We start from the raw sequence: 6,772 nt of genomic DNA, 5'->3' as shown, positions 1-6,772 counted from the left end.
GAATGGACTGTGGTAAAATGGAGATATAAAGAACCTGAAGCTTTTCAACCTCAATGCAATGTCTGCTAAAAGACATTAATAAAGGCTATTATTGTTTTGTTCTTTTGTTTTTTGTTTTGGCGACAACCAGCTACAGCAGTGTTAGAAATGAGACAGCCCAGTTAAAGAGAGAGAAAAATCAGTTACAAACCAGCTACAACAACCCAAGATTTCAGCAAGATCAGCTACAGAAGGACAAAATATACTAGGTAAATAGATTTAATAGAAGATGATGCCTCATACTTATCTCAGAATTATAGATACAGTAAAGAGACTGACTGCCTGTGTTGTTTTATGTACTGGTATAAAGACGAACCCAGCAGTGGATCAAGTGCAGACTGTGTTGTAAATATGAATGGATATGATAAGAAAAGAAACATGATTGCTATTTTTATTTCTCACAGCTGTGTGTTCTGCATTTTTATTATTATTCACACTTAGTTTGACACCATGTGATTGATTGTGTGGTAGACAAGCAGTTATATTTCAAAATCATCATTTAAATACTTCTGTTTAAAATTTCTTTACTTTTTAATCATTTTTGAGATTGTAAGATACTAGTTTTGTTTATATGTGAAATTTTAATTGATGGTGTGTCGTTTCTACTCTCAATTAAATGTACTGCATTGGGTTACAAGAGGATCATAGAAAGTTTCCACACTGATTGTAGTAAAATAGACAAGTAAAATAGACTAAGACAGTGAACAACTATGTGTTTACTGTTTCTTTAAGAAATCAGCACAGCAGTATTTGACAGTAACACACAGTAATCACTTAGAGCTCATTTTAGCCACTTTGTGCCAGTCACACGGGGACACCCAAGAGTCAGAGTAAGAGACATGAATGTTTTATTTTACAACCCCACCCCCCCACCCCAGCGAAACACACACACACACACACACACACACACACAAATACACAAACACACGTGCGTGTGCACACTACTTTTTTTTGTTTGGATTTCCCTTGTCCCTTCAGTATGCTCTGTATATTCTACCATGTATCTTGTATTCTTGTCTGATTTGCATGAAATTATGCACTGAGAGATTGTAAAGCCTTCTCACAGATCCAGTAATGATTAATATCACATGATACATCATGCCAGGTCTCCAAACGGCCACAAGCACAACCATAATGTATAATCACACAGTCTTCATTATGTTGCTTATTATTGTCAGGCTGCCCTCTGTCCCAGAACCTAAAACAACACAGAGAATGTGTCAGTCCACTGTATGTCTGATACAGACTGACAGCAAGAAATAAATTCGGTGATCTCTTACCCAGTGGTCAGTGCTGTGCCATCCACCCATTTCCACACCCCCTCTGTGACATCATCAGTCAGACCAATGAAAGTTTTCTGATCCTCACTGAGCCTTTTAATAAATTCCTGGTGGGAGGAAACAAAGTGAAATGATTCAGCGTTACTACAGCCACTTTTTCAAACCTAAGCTGTTTCCTGTTTCACACTGATAGCTAAAATACTACTTTAGGTTTTACTCTCCCTCTCTCCCTCTCTCTCTCTCTCTCTCTCTCTCTCTCTCTCGCTCGTTCTCTCTCACCTGTTCCTCTTTGCTGTCTACGATCACCAGGTCTGCTCCTCTGTCTCTGCAGTACTGTCTGCTCCCAGACCAGGTCCTCTCCTCATTGGAGATGTAGTCCAGACTGGATTTATAGATCGCCCATCCCTGCTGAAGATCATTACCTGTTCAGTGAGAAGATTAGACAGGAGTTAAGGACACTTGATACTGAGTATCACAGAAGTGCACACACACACACACACACACACACACACATATATTTTCTCACACTTGGTATCACACACACACAAAGGTTACTCAGTAGAACAGACCGGAGGTAAACCAGGATACATATGCCCATACAAATGATACTGAGGACAATCAGTCTAATACAAATGGGTAAGGGAACTCATAATAGTAACATATTTGTCAATTTGTCAAAAAATTCTTTAAACAAAAATCACAGGAACAACCCCTTAACCTGACGGATTGGTTGAGGGACTGGATCCATTTGCAGAACCGGCGTTGATTTACCACAGAGTAGGCTAGGGAACAGGCACAAGAGCACAGGACAAGAACACAAGGGTTCAGGATTACACAAATAACTCAGACTTACAGGTAGAACCCAGGTGCACCAGACAAAGATTTTACAAAAGAAACTAAAGAAAACCAGTGATTTATATACAAGCCTTTCTCAATATGCGTTCTTCTCTGTACTTGTGTTGTCATGGACTTGTGAAATGTCATCAGTCACGGCCTCAGTGCTGTTCCAATTCAAAGTTTGCATCTAGCCAACTCGAGATCAAATATCTGGATGTGTCTTCGTTTTGTGGGTTTTATCAAGGATGCATCAGGGGTGGGCTTGTGTGGGCTTGGATAGTCAAGTTTCCCAGAATGCATTTCACACAAAGTCTAGACTCCCGAGCTGAACTGAGCAATTCTGAACTCCAAAGAGCGGCAGTCTGTGCTTGACATACCCCTTATTGAGAAACAGCTACAGAGCAAAACAGGCTTGGTGAACCAAAACAGGTGGAGACCATAATTGAATAATTAAGTAAACCGAGTAACTAACAAAATCAAACAGAACTCAAACTGACCTCCAGAATAAGTGAGGGCCTGAGTGTTACAATCCAAAAGACTCAATGGTTTGAGTGCCGTGTTCTTCGCATGTCTACACGACACATGAAATGGGAGATGAAATCAAAATAAAGCCGACTTTAAGGTGCCCTTTACTGTTGTTATTCTGCATCCCACCCATGGCCGTAAATGCCATAAAGCCATAATGCCATAAAGTGGATTGTGGTGCGTGACGTCACAAGTGCTTACTACTATTGAAAACCATAAAAAAATCTAAAAATGGAACTGTATCTATTGTCTCGACCCCTTATTTCAAAAACACAATGAAAACTGGCAGAAAAAAAATTACCCCATGAGAGTTACATTTTCGGGGGTACAGTTCCACAAGCTCCCATTCATTCTGGACTCTCTCACGAGCGCCCCCTATGAAACAGCAAGTTCTGAGAGTGGAAGTTCTCTCCTATTTAGAAATTCTCTGGTGTAACATAGTGCTTTTCCCACATGCCTTTATGACTAATGTTCATGTAACATTATGGTAGACAGCCAATCATCAGCATTATTAGATTTTGGTACAAGCATGCTGCACGCTTATTGGCGCACTGACACTGATAAGATTTAATCCTTAGGCATCGAAATTTGGTACCAAATGACGAGGTATTGTTCAATACTCGATAGTATCTCAGCAATTCTGGTCGGTGCCATAAAAGCATCAAAGTTCGGTATCCAGCCTTTCGTGTACAATTAAGCATGTGACAAATAAATTTTTGAATCTTGAACAACCCAACAACATCACTCCACACCCTCCACTTCTCTGTTTGACCTGCTGCATTTGACCCTGTATAATTTACTTCTAACAAGGAACCAAAACATGCTAATGAGAACGTACCATCAACCTGTTAGCCTATATATGTCATAAGATCTTACATCAGTGGAGTTGCATCTTGATAACTTAGTTTTCTGTGACATTTTTAAAACTATATGATATTTAAGTTTCACTCAACATTAAAACAGGACATACACTTGGCTGAGCTATTTTCACAGAAGCAACACAAAAAGAAAAAGAAAAGAAAAAAAACCAACCCCAACCCAACCCATCTTTTACCTTCTTATACCTCCTTTTTCAGTGATTGCTCCCAGTGTTGGGGAAGCTCCTTTGAAAGCATAGCTTTGTAAGCTACAAATTACTTCACACGGTAAGAAGTTGAACTACAGCAAAGCTACCCTAGGGAGAAATCTAGTTTGGTAAACTAAAAAGCTACTTAGAAAAAGTAGTTCAAACTGCTTTGTAGGGAAAAAAAAGATCAAATTGACAATGCACACTCACTCATCTCATTCATTATCTAAGCCGCTTATCCTGATTAGGGTCGCGGGGGGTGCTGGAGCCTATCCCAGCGCTCATAGGGCGAAAGGCGAGGAAACACCCTGGACAGGTCGCCAGTCCATCGCAGGGCAGACAATGCACATGTGATATGAAATTATAACAAAATATAATACATCATAACATCACATGCCTGCAAAAAATGACACTCAGTTGAGTTTACTGCAAAGAGTGCCCACTTGTTCACAGGTCATACATAAACCAAAAAAAAAAAAAATACCCCACTATTCATGGGAAGGTGCAAGGACTGTCAGCTTTGGTTCTGTATACAGTGTCCATCAGTCAGACATCTGCCATCCAGAAACTAGAGCCCAAGTGGGGGCAATGATTGATTAATCATTGAGAAGCCTAATGATTAATACATACATGCATGAGCGAAATATGTGCTAAGCAAACCATATATCGAGCCCTCTAACGTATAATGGGTGATCAGGCCATTATCCATCTACATCCTGAAATAAGCAGGTCTAACAAATCAATCTGCGTACCATGCAGTAGAAAGAAACGTCACATTCAGAAAGGCATTAACGGCCTCTGAGCACGCCGATGTTTTGGCTGCAATTGTCTCGGAGTAGTAACAGCCTTGATACCACAACACATAAGTCTCAGGATGAGGTACACAAACAGAGCTGCCCCTATCACCAATGTAAGAACGTGCAGTGCCTGCTGGGCCATAGGCCAGAGGCCCCCAAATAAGCCACTGAACCAACCACTGTTATCACCTTGAACACGTTGAACCCGTAGGCTCAAGTCAGAGATGTCACCCATAATTCGTGATAAGTTCTGAGAGGGGTCGGCTACGTCAGTACAACACTCTGGGCCTACGACTGAGCATACACCACCCTGGGCAGAGAGAAGATAATCTAGAGCCATACGGTTTTGCAATATCATCATACGGTGGGACTGCAGTGCAAAGGAGACATCACCTATAGCAGCGAGAGTGTCATTAGCAAGCTTTTGCACCTCCTGTGACAAAGCTCTAATTTGATCTAAAGACTGCATAACACCATAACTAGGAATTAATGCTCCTAACACTCTAGTCCACCATGTTTGTTCACAGGTAAAACACACCCCTTTGAACCGTCTGTGCTACGGCGATTTCTAGATGTGATTAACATTACCTGTATAGCAATTGGTTTGTTTAAGTCAGGATCAGTTTCACGTCGCCAACTGAAATTACCCTGGAGAGCTATGATCAGTGTGTAGGAGGGAAAATGTGTCACAATCGGATATCTGATGAGCTACCCATGGAATTCCTGCCCCAACACTCTGAATATGTGGCACACAAACACTACAATTACCATACAACAGGTGACGTGCCTTGGTCAATACACTCTCAAAATAGTTATCTTTTGGATTGAAAGACAACACCAAAGACCAACAAATCATAAACACAACAATGTGCTTCATGATGAAGGATGATGAGGAAGATCTCCTCCTCGTCTTCAGTCTTCTGGCTGATGTGACCCTTTGTGAGTCGTAGATCAGCAGCGCAGGCTTGCCAGGGAGAGGTTACTAGCACTTCACCTGGTAGCGATGAGTCTTGCCTCACCTAATTAGCGGGACAAGGAGCAGAAGTGTATGTGAAATACGCTACTGTAGAGCTATGTCTACCCCCTGGGCGAATTTTAGTCCACTGACTATGTGGTTTACAGTATAAATGACCTGTGTTTAAGTTTTCACTTAACCAATATGCATACTGAGTGAAAAAGGTGAGCTCTGTTACTCTATCAGCAACCAAATCTGTTAAGGGATTAGGAGTACGTCTGATTGTCTGTCGGTAAGACGAAACAAACCCTACTGCTAGAACACAGGGATCTTCAAACCACCGCTTAGCTGCTTTCCCTATCTGGGTCTGTTGAAGAGCTTGCAGAATCAGGTGACCTGTTAAGCTCAACTCTCGTAGTTTACTCAGACACGGACACCTTAAGACCCAGTCGTGATATGTTGTTGGAAGGCGTCGATGTATCTCAGGCCTGTAAAACACAGAAAACAGAAACATATTGGGGAGTAACAACATTCGTCACAACATATATTATTAACCATAAAGTTTTAAAAATAAGGATGGCAGCTAATCAAAGTGTAGGTGGGAGCTAAATAGCATTGACAGCTAACTATCTTCACCGTGGGGTGGCCCCTGAGCCTCTAAACAACTCAGTTCTTCCCGCTGGCTCCTACACTTTGAACACCCTTAATTGGTTTACAATGTGAAGTGTGAACCCAACGTTTCTTGCCCTGTACTTTAACCGCTGATGGTGTAATTAATAAGACTGGGAATGGCCCTTCCCATTTTGGTTCTAGACCTGAGCGTGGAAATTTCTTAATCATGACACACTGTCCTGGCACTAAAGAATGTCCCCCCTCTGATGGCTCTCCCCAGGCCTGCCTAACCTGTGCTTCTGCAGCTGAGACAGCTTTAGTGAGCTTGCAACAGTATTGAAGAAGAGAGTCAGAGAGAAGGTGGACATCAGCTTCGCGTAGATCTGGTGTACCAGGAAGCTTCATTGGTCGTCCTGTGATGATTTCAAAAGGGCTGAGTCCTGTTATTCGATTGGCTGTCGCTCTCATGCTGCACAGAACTATAGGAAGAGCATCAACCCATGAAAGTCCTTCCGAGTGCATTTTAGAAAGTCGTGCTTTGAGAACACCATTGGCCCGTTCCACCATGCCAGACGATTGGGGGTGGTGAGCGCAATGTAACGACCATTGGACACCCAGCAGTCGGCACACTTCCTGACACACTCTTCCTGCGAAGTGTGTT

The sequence above is a fragment of the Chanos chanos genome, chromosome 11 (genome assembly GCF_902362185.1).
Source record: "Chanos chanos chromosome 11, fChaCha1.1, whole genome shotgun sequence".
NCBI lineage: Eukaryota > Metazoa > Chordata > Actinopteri > Gonorynchiformes > Chanidae > Chanos > Chanos chanos.
Note: the sequence above shows the minus strand (reverse complement) of the source record.